The 16,975-nt window shown below is 44.9% G+C and overlaps 1 protein-coding gene across 1 annotated transcript in view; it reads left to right on the top strand.

Annotated features, from left to right (window-relative positions):
• Positions 1-16,975, top strand: part of LOC137618042 (cationic amino acid transporter 2-like) — a 71,034-nt gene that overhangs the window by 25,996 nt on the left and 28,063 nt on the right. The gene's annotated exons all lie outside the window — the stretch shown is intronic.

Raw genomic sequence — 16,975 nt, 5'->3', positions numbered from 1 at the left:
ATTATTCAAAGCTCTAGCCATTGGTATGTAGTTAATTTCAGAGTGTTTGCTGGAAATTTTTCATTATTCAAAGCTCTAGCCATTGATACTTAGTTAATTACAGAGCATTTGCTGGAAATTTTTCATTATTCAAAGCTCTAGCCATTGGTATTTAGTTAATTTCAGAGCATTTGCTGGAAATTTTTCATTATTCAAAGCTATAGCCATTGATACTTAGTTAATTTCAGAGCATTTGCTGGGAATTTTTCATTATTCAAAGCTCTAGCCATTGGTATTTAGTTAATTTCAGAGCATTTGCTGGAAATTTTTCATTATTCAAAGCTATAGCCATTGATACTTAGTTAATTTCAGAGCATTTGCTGGGAATTTTTCATTATTCAAAGCTATAGCCATTGATACTTAGTTAATTACAGAGCATTTGCTGGAAATTTTTCATTATTCAAAGCTATAGCCATTGATACTTAGTTAATTACAGAGCATTTGCTGGAAATTTTTCATTATTCAAAGCTCTAGCCATTGATACTTAGTTAATTACAGAGCATTTGCTGGAAATTTTTCATTATTCAAAGCTCTAGCCATTGATACTTAGTTAATTACAGAGCATTTGCTGGAAATTTTTCATTATTCAAAGCTATAGCCATTGATACTTAGTTAATTACAGAGCATTTGCTGGAAATTTTTCATTATTCAAAGCTCTAGCCATTGGTATTTAGTTAATTTCAGAGCATTTGCTGGAAATTTTTCATTATTCAAAGCTATAGCCATTGATACTTAGTTAATTACAGAGCATTTGCTGGAAATTTTTCATTATTCAAAGCTATAGCCATTGATACTTAGTTAATTACAGAGCATTTGCTGGAAATTTTTCATTATTCAAAGCTATAGCCATTGATACTTAGTTAATTACAGAGCATTTGCTGGAAATTTTTCATTATTCAAAGCTATAGCCATTGATACTTAGTTAATTACAGAGCATTTGCTGGAAATTTTTCATTATTCAAAGCTCTAGCCATTGGTATTTAGTTAATTTCAGAGCATTTGCTGGAAATTTTTCATTATTCAAAGCTATAGCCATTGATACTTAGTTAATTACAGAGCATTTGCTGGAAATTTTTCATTATTCAAAGCTATAGCCATTGATACTTAGTTAATTACAGAGCATTTGCTGGAAATTTTTCATTATTCAAAGCTCTAGCCATTGGTATTTAGTTAATTTCAGAGCATTTGCTGGAAATTTTTCATTATTCAAAGCTATAGCCATTGATACTTAGTTAATTACAGAGCATTTGCTGGAAATTTTTCATTATTCAAAGCTATAGCCATTGATACTTAGTTAATTACAGAGCATTTGCTGGAAATTTTTCATTATTCAAAGCTATAGCCATTGATACTTAGTTAATTACAGAGCATTTGCTGGAAATTTTTCATTATTCAAAGCTCTAGCCATTGGTATTTAGTTAATTTCAGAGCATTTGCTGGAAATTTTTCATTATTCAAAGCTATAGCCATTGATACTTAGTTAATTACAGAGCATTTGCTGGAAATTTTTCATTATTCAAAGCTATAGCCATTGATACTTAGTTAATTACAGAGCATTTGCTGGAAATTTTTCATTATTCAAAGCTATAGCCATTGATACTTAGTTAATTACAGAGCATTTGCTGGAAATTTTTCATTATTCAAAGCTCTAGCCATTGGTATTTAGTTAATTTCAGAGCATTTGCTGGAAATTTTTCATTATTCAAAGCTCTAGCCATTGGTATTTAGTTAATTTCAGAGCATTTGCTGGAAATTTTTCATTATTCAAAGCTATAGCCATTGATACTTAGTTAATTACAGAGCATTTGCTGGAAATTTTTCATTATTCAAAGCTATAGCCATTGATACTTAGTTAATTACAGAGCATTTGCTGGAAATTTTTCATTATTCAAAGCTATAGCCATTGATACTTAGTTAATTACAGAGCATTTGCTGGAAATTTTTCATTATTCAAAGCTCTAGCCATTGGTATTTAGTTAATTTCAGAGCATTTGCTGGAAATTTTTCATTATTCAAAGCTATAGCCATTGATACTTAGTTAATTACAGAGCATTTGCTGGAAATTTTTCATTATTCAAAGCTATAGCCATTGATACTTAGTTAATTACAGAGCATTTGCTGGAAATTTTTCATTATTCAAAGCTATAGCCATTGATACTTAGTTAATTACAGAGCATTTGCTGGAAATTTTTCATTATTCAAAGCTATAGCCATTGATACTTAGTTAATTTCAGAGTATTTGCTGGAAAACATTCATATTCCCATCTCATTGCTATACTGCTTGCCCCCTACAGACATATTACCGGCTTTCTACATCTTCCTTATTGGTGGTAGTGCATCATGCTTCCCTGATTTTCTCCTTTCAGGTGATTTGTGTTATACAATTATTTATAATTTTTTCAATATTTAACTTAGCCGGTGATTATATAAGCTGCAGCTCTGCTGCTCGACAGAAAACTCTACGTTAAAAATCCGCCAGCGATCGCTATGCAGGTAGGGGGTGTACTTCAACAGCGCCATCTGTCGTGCAGGTACTCAGTACTCATTGTAAACAAAGAACTCAATTTTCTCTCTGTTGTGCCACCGGCAAGACCTACTAATTCGCTGTTGCTAACTGGATTGGTTTTCACAACTATTTGGTGAAGTACACGTTTCTAGTTTTGAGCTTTCACTTTGCAGGCTTTCTCTTCAATAAATCCTTGCATTCTTTTTTTGATATCGGATTATTTGTTGATGACTTTGGATAGTTTTTGAATTCCCCTTTGACCAATTCAAAATGGCTGACCTTTCTCAAGTCCCTAAATTCAGGAAGTGTAATGCTAGGGACTGTTCAAGGCGTCTTCCGAAGGCCTCTATCGATCCTCACACCGTTTGTTCCAATTGTCGGGATAAAACCTGTCAATTGGAAGATCGATGTGAGGAATGCGTTGGGCTTTCGGAATTCGATTTTATCGAATTCCAGAAATATACACGTAGGCTAGAGAGAGATAGAGTCAGGAGAAGTTCATCTCGCGCCGTTGAATTTTCCTCTCCTCATGCCCCACAACCTATTCCTTCCCCTGTAGTGGTTGCTCCTAATCCCCCTTCTGGCACTCAAGAACCTTCGATGGCAGATATGATGCGTGCCATCCAAGCTCTGGGTGAGAGAGTCGAGTCCTTGGCTAGTGACCGTAACCAGCTCATGGCGGACGTCAAGGAGCTGAAGTGTAAGAGTGCAGTGGGTAGTGATAAAGTGAGTGATAGTGTTGTGGATAGTGTTGCGCTTGAGGGTTCGTCTGTTCGTGCCTGTCGTCCTCCTAGTCCGGGACCTCTTGCAAGCTCCCAAGTCCAGGGGAGAAGCAATGTCGTACGACCAAAGGGTTCGAGAGGCTTTAATCAGCGAACAGACGTTCCCTCCGTGGTTTCGGGCGTATCTACCCAAGATCGCCCCACCCACACAGAGACGAGAGAGCCCATTTATTCCTCGTCTGCGGAAGAGGTTTCTCGTAAGAAACCATGGACCAAGGTCTCGCGACCTCTTAAGCGCAAGTCGGTCCCTTCCGCGCAAGTCCAACGGCCCAGTTGTAGCCACTGGGTCAGTTCGGACTCGCTGCAGTCTTCCGATGACTGCTCACCTCCTAAGAGAGGCAAGTACCGCCTCAGGCAGTCACACCGTCTGTCGCCGCACCTGCTCCTGTAGACCCTAAGTGGTCTTTGCTGCAGACCATGCAGTATCAGTTAACGTCTCTGATGCAGGACTTTCGTGCGGAGAAGGTTGATGCTGCACCAACCTCTTGCCTACAACCAACCACGGTTGTGCGTCCTGTGGACGCTGAGGCGACCTTCTTCCGCACTCCAGCTGAGAGAGTCCCGCCACCCATGCGTTCCAGTGTACCCTGCCAGCCGCATGTTGACGTTCAGCGACGCACGGAACCTTCCGTTGACGTTCGCGAGGTACAACAACCGTCAAAGTTGTTTTGTTTTGACGCGGTGCGTCAACCTCCGCAACCCAGTGTGGTTGCCTCTGCTCGCCCACATCAGACTAGACAGTCTGGAGTAGACGCTGTGCGTCCCCGCGCTGCTATGGTTGTTGCCAGCTCACAGACTGGGCAACAGTTCCATGACGTTGCGTCCGGTTCAGTCACGCGTGCACCCGTGCGACCGGACTCAGCTGACCAGCCGATTCCTACTCCTTTGCCGCTTCCTCCTCAATTCTCGGATGATGGACTCTCTGATGATGACGATGCGGCACACGTTGATGAACCACATTCGGACCTTGACGAACCCAAGACCACGCAACCCTCTTTGGACTTTAGAAAAGTTCTTGTTCTGTTCAAAGAGATGTATCCGGACCAGTTTGTGTCTGTGGCTCCACGCTCTCCTCCGTCAGAGTTTGCTTTAGGTACGCAGTCATCCTCGCCTGCCTTTACGAAACTCGTCCTCGCACGCTCGTCCAAGAGAGCTTTACGAGTTTTAGGAGATTGGATGCAGTCCAAAAAGAGTCTAGGGAAGACAGCCTTTACGTTTCCCCCTGCTAAACTCTCTTCCAGATCGAGCGTCTGGTATGCCACGGGAGAAGTTCTCGGCTTGGGAGTTCCTGCCTCTGCCCAGGGCGACTTCTCAAGTCTTGTAGACTCTCCCCGCAGGCTAGCCATGAGACGCTCTAAGATATGCTGGTCACCTTCGGACCTAGACCATCTGTTGAAAGGAGTATTTAGAGCCTTCGAGGTCTTCAACTTTTTGGACTGGTGTCTGGGAGCTTTGAGCAGGAAGATCTCCCCTTCTGACAAGGAATCTTCCTTGCTCATAATGTCCTGCATGGACAAGGCCATACGTGACGGATCTAGTGAGCTTGCTGCTTCGTTCGTATCCGGGGTCCTCAAGAAACGTGAGAACCTTTGCTCTTTCCTGTCAGATGGAGTGACACCGTGTCAAAGATCAGAACTTCTGTTTGCTCCTCTCTCAAAGTGCCTTTTTCCAGAGGACTTGATTAAGGAGATTGCTGCTTCTTTGATTCAGAAGGACACCCATGACCTGGTTGCGTCCTCTGCCCGCAAAGCCACCCCTTTGCCTACCTTGTCAAGACCCAGGATGGACACTCCAGCGTCCAGATTTATTCCGCCCTTTCGTGGCAGAGCCTCCAGCAGAGGAGGTGCTCGTGCCGAAGGGAGACGTGGGAAGAAGAAAGGAACCAAGTCCTTTAAAGGCAGAGTCTGACTGCCACCTTCTTCAGACAGCAGTGGGAGCCAGACTCAAGAACTTCTGGCAGACCTGGGAGAAGAGAGGCGCAGATGCACAATCTGTGAAGTTGCTCAGAGAGGGGTACAAGATCCCATTTGTACGAAAACCCCCTCTAGCAACGTCTCCCATCGATCTCTCTCCCAGGTACAGAGAGGAAGACAAGAGACGAGCATTGAAGCAGGAGGTGTCTCTCTTGCTAGAAAAGGGAGCGGTAGTCAAAGTCCTGGACCATCAATCCCCGGGCTTCTACAACCGTCTCTTCTTAGTGGTAAAGAAGACAGGAGGGTGGAGGCCGGTGCTAGACGTCAGTGCGCTGAATGTCTTTGTCACAAAGCAGACGTTCGCCATGGAGACCACAAAGTCCGTTCTAGCAGCGGTCAGAAAGGAAGACTGGATGGTCTCTTTAGACCTAAGGGACGCATACTTTCACGTCCCCATCCACCCAGACTCCCAACCTTTTCTGAGATTCGTTTACGAAAAGGTTGTCTACCAGTTTCATGCCCTGTGCTTTGGCCTAAGCACAGCTCCTCTTGTGTTTACGAGGCTGATGAGGAATATAGCCAAATTCCTTCATTTAGCGGACATCAGAGCCTCCCTCTATTTGGACGACTGGCTTCTAAGAGCTTCTTCCAGTCGTCGCTGTCTAAAGGATCTAAAGTGGACTCTAGATCTGACCAAGGAATTGGGTCTCCTGGTCAATATGGAAAAGTCTCAACTGGTCCCATCCCAAACTATTGTGTATTTAGGGATGGAGATTCACAGTCAAGCTTTTCGGGCTTTTCCGTCGGCCCCCAGAACAAGTCAAGCCCAGTTATGCATCCAGAACATGCTGAAGAAGGAACGATGTTCAGTCAGGCAGTGGATGAGTCTGATAGGGACACTATCATCCCTGGAACAGTTCGTTTCGTTAGGAAGACTACACCTCCGTCCCCTTCAATATCACCCAGCTGTTTACTGGAAAAAGGACAAGAAGCTAGAAGCGGTCTCGATCCCCATTTCCGAGAAGATGAAGTCTTCCCTGACTTGGTGGAAGGACAGTATCAGCCTCAGAGAGGGTCTGCCCCTGGCTGTTCAGACTCCCAACCACGTTCTCTTCTCGGACGCATCGGACACGGGCTGGGGCGCGACATTAGACGGTCGGGAATGCTCGGGAACTTGGAACTCGAGTCAAAGAACGTTGCATATCAACTGCAAGGAGCTACTGGCAGTTCATCTGGCCTTGAAAAGCTTCAAGTCTCTCCTTCAAGGCAAAGTTGTGGAGGTGAACTCGGACAACACCACGGCTTTGGCGTACATCTCCAAGCAAGGAGGGACCCACTCTATGACGTTGTACGAGATCGCAAGGGACCTCCTCACCTGGTCAAAAGATCTAAACATTTCTCTAGTAACGAGGTTCATCCAAGGCAACTTGAATGTCATGGCAGATTGCCTCAGTCGGAAGGGACAAATCATTCCAACAGAATGGACCCTACACAAGGATGTGTGCAAGAGACTGTGGGCCACATGGGGCCAGCCTACCATAGATCTCTTCGCAACCTCGATGACCAAGAGGCTCCCAATATATTGCTCACCAATCCCGGACCCAGCAGCAGTTCATATAGATGCCTTTCTACTGGATTGGTCACATCTAGACCTATATGCATTCCCCCCGTTCAAGATTGTCAACAAGGTACTGCAGAAGTTCGCCTCTCACGAAGGGACAAGGTTGACGTTAGTTGCTCCCCTCTGGCCCGCGAGAGAATGGTTCACCGAGGTACTTCGATGGCTAGTGGACGTTCCCAGAACTCTTCCTCTAAGGGTGGACCTTCTACGTCAGCCACACGTAAAGAAGGTACACCAAGGCCTCCACGCTCTTCGTCTGACTGCCTTCAGACTATCGAAAGACTCTCGAGAGCTAGAGGCTTTTCGAAGGAGGCAGCCAGGGCGATTGCTAGAGCAAGGAGGACATCCACTCTTAGAGTCTACCAGTCGAAGTGGGAAGTCTTCCGAAACTGGTGCAAGTCAGTATCAGTATCCTCGACCAGTACCTCTGTAACTCAAATAGCTGACTTCCTTTTATACCTGAGGAAAGAAAGATCTCTTTCAGCTCCCACTATCAAGGGTTACAGAAGCATGTTGGCATCAGTCTTCCGTCACAGAGGCTTAGATCTTTCCAACAACAAAGATCTACAGGACCTCCTTAAGTCTTTTGAGACCACGAAGGAGCGTCGTTTGGCTACACCTGGTTGGAATTTAGACGTGGTACTAAGATTCCTTATGTCAGAAAGGTTCGAGCCACTACAATCAGCCTCCTTTAAAGATCTCACTTTAAAGACTCTTTTCCTGGTTTGCTTAGCCACAGCTAAAAGAGTCAGTGAGATTCACGCCTTCAGCAGGAACATCGGATTTTCATCTGAAACGGCTACATGTTCTTTACAGCTTGGTTTTCTAGCCAAAAACGAGCTACCTTCTCGTCCTTGGCCGAAATCGTTCGATATTCCAAGCCTATCAAATATGGTTGGAAATGAACTAGAAAGAGTCTTATGCCCTGTTAGAGCTCTTAAGTTCTATTTAAGACGAACTAAACCTTTACGAGGACAGTCAGAAGCTTTATGGTGTTCTGTTAAGAAACCATCTTTGCCTATGTCAAAGAATGCCTTATCCTATTTTATCAGACTGTTAATACGAGAAGCTCATTCCCATCTGAGTGAGGAAGACCAAGCTTTGCTGAAGGTAAGGACACATGAAGTTAGAGCTGTCGCAACTTCAGTGGCCTTTAAACAAAATAGATCTCTGCGAAGTATAATCGACGCAACCTATTGGAGAAGCAAGTCAGTGTTCGCGTCTTTTTATCTTAAAGATGTCCAGTCTCTTTACGAGAACTGCTACACCCTGGGACCATTCGTAGCAGCGAGTGCAGTAGTGGGTGAGGGCTCAACCACTACATTCCCCTAATTCCATAACCTTTTTAATCTTTCTCTTGAAATGTTTTTATTGTTGTTTTTGGGTTGTCCGGAAGGCTAAGAAGCCTTTCGCATCCTGGTTGATTTGGCGGGTGGTCAAATTCTTTTCTTGAGAAGCGCCTAGATTAGAGGTTTTGATGAGGTCCTGTAGTATGGGTTGCAACCCTTGATACTTCAGCTCCCAGGGGTCGCTCAGCATCCTAAGAGGATCGCGAGGCTCCGTAAGGAAGACGTACTTAAAAAGGCAGAGTAATTGTTCAAGTCGACTTCCTTACCAGGTACTTATTTATTTTATGTTTGTTATTTTGATAACTGCTAAAATGAAATAAAAAATCCTTAGCTCATAATAATGTAAACATTTATTGCTGGTCTCTACCCACCCCCCTGGGTGTGAATCAGCTTATATAATCACCGGCTAAGTTAAATATTGAAAAATGTTATTTTTATAATAAAATAAATTTTTGAATATACTTACCCGGTGATTATATATTAAAGGACGCTCCCTTCCTCCCCAATAGAGACGCAGTGGACCGAGGAGAAAATTGAGTTCTTTGTTTACAATGAGTACTGAGTACCTGCACGACAGATGGCGCTGTTGAAGTACACCCCCTACCTGCATAGCGATCGCTGGCGGATTTTTAACGTAGAGTTTTCTGTCGAGCAGCAGAGCTGCAGCTTATATAATCACCGGGTAAGTATATTCAAAAATTTATTTTATTATAAAAATAACATTTTTCAATACTGTATGGCTTTGCTTTTACTAATCATTTCATTTTGAAGCCTTTTACGTCTTTTTTGTTTTGTTTGTTTGTCATGGGCGGTTTTTGGGTGTGTCCTGTCTTTTACGTATCTATATTTTACTCTATTCTATAGTCACTTGAAGTTATTCTAAACCTTAAGGAATCTGATTGCTGTGCGATTCAATTTAAAGAAATTATTTCTGGTGCGGCCTGTGACGGCCGGTGAAAAGGTCCTTCTTTACACTTTTCTAATATAAATCTTCCAAATATACTAGAGAAAGATAAAAGCATGGAATGCAGAGGTTACTACCCTCGCGCGATCACCTTGTGGGTGTCGTGTCTACAACAAGGGCGTGTGAAAACCACTATTCACAGGCTGTCTTCCATTTAGATAATCCCTTCATCAATGGGGAGGGCCGTGACAGGTCCTAGAGAACACAGTTGGACTACCCCACCGACATCTTCATGCTTCATAGTCCTCAGCAATGTAGGCCTGGGTCTTCCAACTCTTCTAGTGCTTTGTGGAGCCCAATTGAAAGTTTTGTGAACTAATTTCTCCTGTGAGTGAAAAGAGCATTCCCAAACCATCTTCATTTGCCCCTCACCATGATCTCTTCCACATATGGCACTTGATTAATCTCTCTTATAGTTTCATTGCTAATCCTCTCCTGCCATTTAACACCCAGTATTCTTCTGAGAATATTTCTATATTTAGGAGAAATAAACAAAAGAAATAACAAAATTTATTATTAGAATTCCATTACTTTTATCATTCCATTGAAAGAGACTTATCAAAAAAAAAAGTATATATATATATATATATATATATATATATATATATATATATATATATATATATATATATATATATATATATATATATATATATATATATATAAGGGATTTTGACGAAGGAAAAATCTATTTCTGGGCGAGAGACCTGTGCCGCCCAGGGAAATGCTCCTATAGCACCATTTCTAAGGAATATAACTGCTAAATATTACCAGAGAAAAAATGTTTAGGAATGCTAGGTTGAACTAGCTCGCTCACCTATTGGTGTCGGTATAAACTAGGGCGTAACAGACCAGAGGTCTCGTACCATTTAGACATCTTCAAAATCCCTCAATAGTGAGGTGCGGTTCAACCTCCCCTGCCGCACAGACTAGTACTACTAACTCTACCCACGCTTGCCCAGCACTCCTTATAGCACCCCTAAGTTTGGGGTCTGATCAGGGGGGGACAACTAGGGTGGGTTCACTGGGCGGCACAGGTCTCTCGCCCAGAAATAGATTTTTCCTTCGTCAAAATCCCTTTTCTGGGCTCAACCTGTGCCGGCCAGTGAAATAGTACCAGAGAAACGAACCCAAACGAATTAAAATCAACATAACATAACAGTAGTTTAATCAAGAGTTGTAGTAGTAGACGATAGTCTTTTATAACATCAAAAACTGACAGGATATAATATCCCAGGAAGGGATGGCAAGATGTAAAAGTAAAACTTGAAATCAAAATATGATCTGAGGTCAGAATATCTTAGATAACACCATATAAAACTGGACATAAAAGAAATACAGTTTGCAGGACAAAATGTAAATATGACAATTAATAATAGAGATAAACAATATCTAAGACATGGGGACACCCATGGGTGTGACATAACAAACTGAACTCAGGTAGGAACTGTAAGTGAGGCAGGTAAGAGGAAGAAGATGGCAGATATAGTAAATTCAGGAATTAATTAGGAATTAATTTGTTCGGGGGATACCACGCTCCCTGCGGCTACGGTAGCGAGTTGAAGGGCCTCTAGATGTTTAAGATAGTGCCGCCTGAACACTGACGGGGATTTCCATCCGGTATATTTAGTAAGATCTGCAAAGTTCATGTGATGGAAAAAATTTATTGAGGTTGCTACCGCCCGTATGTCATGGACGTGAGGGAAAGACTCAGGATTAGTCTGTTTGATAAAATACAAAATCTGTTGCCTGATCCCTTTTAAAGTTATAGTCCCTCCCTGTTCTCTGACGAACAAGGGTCCTGAGGTCTTATAGGAAGTCCTTGATAGAAAGGACTTTAGAGTGGTAACAGGACACAGGGAAGGATCCTGAAGGAGCTGGATAATTTTCCAGGAGGACCATCTGTTCTGAGGGTCTTCATTTTTGGCCAAGAAAACCTTGTCTGGGGAGAGGAGAACTTCTCCTGATGGAAGGAACTCGATGTGGCCTGGATCTCTTGATAAGGCCGCCAATTCCGAAATTCTAGCGCCGGATGCTAAACTCATAAGGAATAGAGTTTTTCTGAGCAGAGGTATATACTCACATGAGTCGTTGATGGTTTCTGACGCCAGTTTGAGGACATCATTGAGAAACCAGGAAACCGAGTTAGGACGAATGGATGGTTTCAGTCTGGCACAAGCTCTTGGAATTGAAGCTAGCAATGAGTCTGTTAGATCTATATTAAACCCGACCAGGAAAATCTTCTTCAAGGCAGACTTAATGGTAGTAATAGTGTTAGCTGCCAAACCTGACTCAAACAAGGTTCTGAAAAAGGTAACCGTTAGGTTTAATGTCATAAAGACAATATTAGAATCCTTCAAAAACTTTGCTAGTTTTTTGACCGCTGAGTCATATTGACGAAGAGTGGAGTCTCTCTTATCTGATTCTAAGAATAAAGTATTCTGGGGATCTATGTTAGCCCCTTTGTGGGCCGCAAATTTCATGAAGTCCATAAAGTTAGGGCGTTCCGAATGTTTGAGGAAGCGAACACAGTGCGCGTTTGTACTATTTGGGTTAAAGTCGGGTTGGGAATCTGGCTCAGCTCCAGTAAAAGAGGAAACCAATTGCTCTTGGGCCAATTGGGGGCCACCAGGGCTACTTGACCTTTGAAGGTTCGAAGTTTGTTCAGCACCTTCATCAATAGGTTCACCGGTGGGAAAAGATAAATCCTTTCCCAGGTGTTCCAGTTCAGAGACATGGCATCCGTGGCGTAAGCCCGAGGGTCCAGGTTGGGGGCCACATAACATTTCAGTTTGTGGTCGGACTCCGTCGCAAAGAGATCTACCTGGAGGTCCGGCACCTGGGAGAGGATCCACTGAAACGATTTTCGATCTAGTGACCATTCTGACTCCAACGGGGTCGTCCTTGAGAGTGCGTCTGCCACAACGTTCAGAACTCCAGCCAGATGGACAGCTGATAAGTGCCATTGGTTTGAGGCTGCTAGGGAAAAGATTGCTACCATCACATGGTTGATGGTGCCTGACTTGGAGCCCCCTCTGTTTAGGCAACGGACTATAACTTCGTTGTCGAGAACTAGTCTCAGGTGTTGCTTCTTGGCCGGGGAAAGACGTTTTAAAGTTAGAAAGACCGCCATGGCTTCTAGGACGTTTATGTGGAACTGTTGGAACATTGTGGACCAAAGGCCTTGAACCTTACTGTGTTGGGAATAACCTCCCCAACCTGATAGGGAGGCATCCGTGTGGATGACTATCTTTGGAGGAGGGTACCGTAGGGGGACCGATTTTGACAGGCTCTTGGTGGTCGTCCATGGGAGAAGCCTCTTCCGAAGAATGGGAGGAAGACGGGTCTTCTTGTCTCGAAATTTGTTGTTCGCTCTGGAGCGCCAAACCCGGTTTATGTCCTTCAGTTTCGCTTTCAGAAGAAGGTCTGTCACTGAAGCGAATTGCAGGGATCCTAGGATCTTTTCTTGATTCCTTCTGGATGTTATCTTCTCCCCGAGAAAGCGTTTGGTATTCTTCGCAATCTCTGTTCTCTTGGCCCTGGGAAGACATAGGGTGTGAGAGCATAGGTCCCAATGTAATCCCAGCCACTGAAACTTGGTCTCCGGTGTTAGGCGGGACTTTCTGAAATTTATTTGGAATCCCAAAGACTGAAGATACTGGATCACCTTGTTTGTCGCTTTGAGACAATCCTCGACGTTGTCTGACCAGATTAGCCAATCGTCCAGATATGCGACGACTTGGACCCCTTGGGTTCGAAGTTCTTGAATGACTGATTCCGCCAGTTTCGTGAAAATTCTGGGCGCGATGTTGAGCCCGAAAGGCATCACTTTGAACGTATAAGCCTTGTCCTCTAGTCTGAATTCTAGGAATGGGCGGAAATGTCTCGCTATTGGAACGTGATAGTAAGCATCGGTAAGATCGATGGAGGTGGTGACGGCCCCACGGGGAAGTAAGGTCCGTACCTGCGAGACGGTAAGCATGTGAAACTTGTCGCATTGAATGGACAAGTTTAGCCGGGAAAGATCGAGGATGACTCTCCGGCTGTCTGAGTCTTTTTTCGGGACGCTGAATAAGCGACCTTGAAACTTCAGATGTTTTGCTTCTTTGATCGCGTTCTTGCGCAAGAGATCCTGGGTAAACAGGATCAGATCCGGTGTCGGGAGTTGATGGAATTTGTTCGGTGGAGGAGGCCCTTCTATCCAACTCCACCCCAGGCCCTTGGAAATTATGCTGAAGGCCCAAGGACTGAACCTCCAGCGACTCCTGAACGCATAAAGTCTCCCTCCTACCTGAAGATTCTCAGTAGTTGGAGGATTTTCCGCCACGGCCTCCGCGTGATCCCTTTCCACGGGAGAAATATCTCCCTTTGCCTCTGTTCTGAAAGGAACCTCTTGAACCAAGGCCCCTGCCTCGTTGGTATCCTTGAGAGGAAACCCGGGACTCATAGGCAGGGTTATAAGCAGGGGAGGTGAACGAACCCGAAGCCACTTGGCTTTTAGGGACGAGAACATATTCCTCTTGGGGCTGAGGCTTGGAGGTGGAGGGTTGGATGGTCTGAGCAACCGGGACCGGCTGGACTACCTGGAGAGGTTGGCGGAACTGGGCAGAGCTATAAGGACGTAGCCATTTCCTGTCCCGGGAGTGAACGTTCGACTGTTCGAACTTCCGTTTGGGAGTGAGACCCCAACGGACCTTGAGGCTTTGGTTCACTCTGGCAGCTTCGCTTAACACTGAATTGACCATGTCCTCCGGGAACAGGTCCGGACCCCAAGCGGAGGCTTTAATGAGCTTATTCGGCTCATGGCGGATAGTAGCCTCTGATAAAACATGCCTACGGCAACGTCTTCTGGCTACCAAGAAGTCATAGCAATCCGCTAACAAGGATTGTAAGGTGGCTTTTGTCATGACCTTAAAGGCGTGTTCCTCATCGAAGTTGAGGGAAAACATCTCCGCCATCGTCGAGATGTTTAAGCTCCTGCTAAACACTAGACCGGGACTCAAACTCGAGTCGAATTAAGGTTTCGGGGAGTCTTGGAAGTCGTTCGCTAAATTGCGTTGACGCACAATCAGCGGATAGCTTACCAGAGGTAAATGTTGACTGAATGTTAAGCCAACATTCATTGTCTGATGGGAGCAGAAGAGATGTAGGGTCTGTCTCCCGAAGCTGGGGCAAAGGTTTGTCTTCGGCCACTGCCTGAAGAGCTAAGTCCACCATCTTGGTGACGCAAGGAGTAGGGGTCTGCTCGTCCACAAGAAACATAGTGTATGTACTCTTGTGGGGAGTCAGCATGGTGTTCGTGCAACCCCACTCGTTCAGGGTTCTAACCCAAACAGACTGAGCCTGTTCTTTTGGGAAGATAACGGTCTCCTTAGGGACCTTATGTAGCCGGACAAGAGCTTCTTCCGTTAGCCGGGCGAAGCCGGGGAAGGGGAATTGAAGGCCGGGAGGGAAGGATTCAAAGTCTTCAATGGGCCGGGTTCCAAAGCCTTCAATGGTCAACATCCCGTCAGTGAAAGGGCAGTGGAGCGCCATTTTCCACGGGTTATTTTTAGTAATAGGCGGGAGTTTTGAGGCGTCCGGGATGAGGAACTGCTGTTGTTGAGGCAGTCCTCCTTCTAAGGTGTCCAGTCTCCTGGTAACGGCAGAAAGCATTGAGCTAATCTGCTCTGAGACAACCCTTGACATCATATTGGTGAGAGCCACCAGGTCGAGGTTGGCCGGGGCAACTGAGGAAGATGGCTGCACTCCCGGGTCCTGAGAAGTAGAGGAGGTGCTAGCTAAGCCACTTGGGGCTCCGGGGAGGGAAGCCTTCTTTGGCTTGGTTGTTTTGGGTAGTGTGGGATTCTTTCGAGTCCTAACTAAGGGTCTCTTCTGAGACTTAACCTTGGGAGGAACCGGGTGTGATCTCGGGGTAGATTCACGGTTCGCTTCAAAACCTAGAAAGGAAGAAGAATTAGATGCCGAAGAAAAAGAGGGGCTAAGAAGAGAGATCTTAGCACCGGACCCACCTGCCTCCTTACCTGTCTTCGGTTCGTCCAAGACCATGGGTTCTAGGTCCAAATTCAGAGCCGCAACATTGTCCTCAATGGGGTCGGGGTCGTCACCGATGTCAGTATCCTGATCGAGAGCAAGGTCCAGGGTTGCTGCAATGTCGGCAATAATAGGGCCGCCACTTCTTTAGGCACTGCTGCCGAAGATTTTGCGTTGGGGTAGATCAGGTTGCAGTAATCTTCAGAAAGGACGTAAGGCTTATTGGCCTTAAAGTTACGGGCGAAACCGCCTACCCAAACTTTCAAGGTGGCTCTTGCTGTGGTCTTAGCTGCTTGGGAACTCTGAAAGAACGGAGATAAGGTTAGCAAACCCGGGAGACGGAGTTGAGAAATGAAAACCAAAGGTTCATTATATAAAGCAAGAGGAATGCAAGTAGAAAAACGACCTATAGAGGACTCACTGATTCCGAAGAGAGGGTGGTGACAAGGTCGTAACAGACAAGGCAGTTGTCGGGGTGCCAAACTATCAGGTCATCCATTTGAATCCCACAGTCGGCGTGAGATCTACAGACCTCATGTCCGCAGGGCTGTTGAAGGACGGCCGCGCAGGCTGTCATCCGGCAGCGGACCACCTGTAAAAAGGAATAGTCTATGAACATCTACTTAATATCTCTAGAAGGGGCCCCGGAGGATCCGGACCTTGAAATTAAAGTAAAATGCATAGTCTTAGACTAAACATGCAGAGAACCTGAGACTATTCCAAGAGGAACCCGAAAGAGCCGGGGATGAGAAAAGGATGTAAAAATAAGGGATGAATAATAATAAAAAATAGTCCCGGGGACCGGGGACCGGGCACAGAAATACTTAAAGTAAACTTAAAGTAAACTAGAGTAAACTTAAAGTTACATCCTTAAAATACATATAATAAAAAACTCCGGTTATGATCTTAAACATTAACGTCCGTGAGAGTATAGGGTTCCCGTAGGGAGAGTAGGAATCATAAACTGTGTCAGTGTCATCAGATCAGGCAGTATTGTAAGCCCGGAGGCCCCAATGTCTGATGACGGGAGGGTACGGTGGGAGAATGCTGGAGGAGCCAAGGGATCCACCAACGAGACTACCGGACGTACCGGGACGAAGGTAATGATTCGTGTAGAATACTATGATGTAGGTTAATAATATATCCTACTACGGGCGATAATGGCAGGAGGTACCGTATGATGGGGACACTCCTAACATATAGATAAGGTCTCATTCCTAAATCCATAAGCTAAAAGCAAAAGCCATACCAAGAAGGCATAGGTATACTGCCCAATCACATGTGTGATATACTCCCCGGCGGTCCCGGCCCTCCCCCTCCCCCGAATGATGGCCAATCGAGACTACGGGAGGGGGGAGACGAGAACCGCCCGGGATGAATGAGACTATGTAGCACCCCGTGAGATAATCTCGGTCCTCAATATGTCGGAACGTTGAGGGAAGACTGAGGAACAAGCATACTTGGCCCGTATGTCATAGCCAACAACCATCGAGTAAGAGGAGAGACGTACTCTGGGAGGGGTGGGGGGTTGGGGGGGTACAGGGGAATCACATGGACAGGTGGTGGTAGGCAGGGCTACCAACTGGAGATCCCCTCAACACAACATGAAAATCCCAAAAATATAATCATAACAGAGTGTGACAATAAAAACAATATGAACTGTTATAAATACTTAAAAGTAATTAAAGATTAAAAGCGTAATCACGTAAAAAAGGCTAGGCATGCAAAGTTAATAAGGCAAGAGAGGGACTCGAGCGAGTGGCAAGGG

Source organism: Palaemon carinicauda, chromosome 24 (assembly GCF_036898095.1).
Source record: "Palaemon carinicauda isolate YSFRI2023 chromosome 24, ASM3689809v2, whole genome shotgun sequence".
Lineage (NCBI taxonomy): Eukaryota > Metazoa > Arthropoda > Malacostraca > Decapoda > Palaemonidae > Palaemon > Palaemon carinicauda.
Note: the sequence above shows the minus strand (reverse complement) of the source record. Positions and strands in the feature narration are given on the sequence as shown.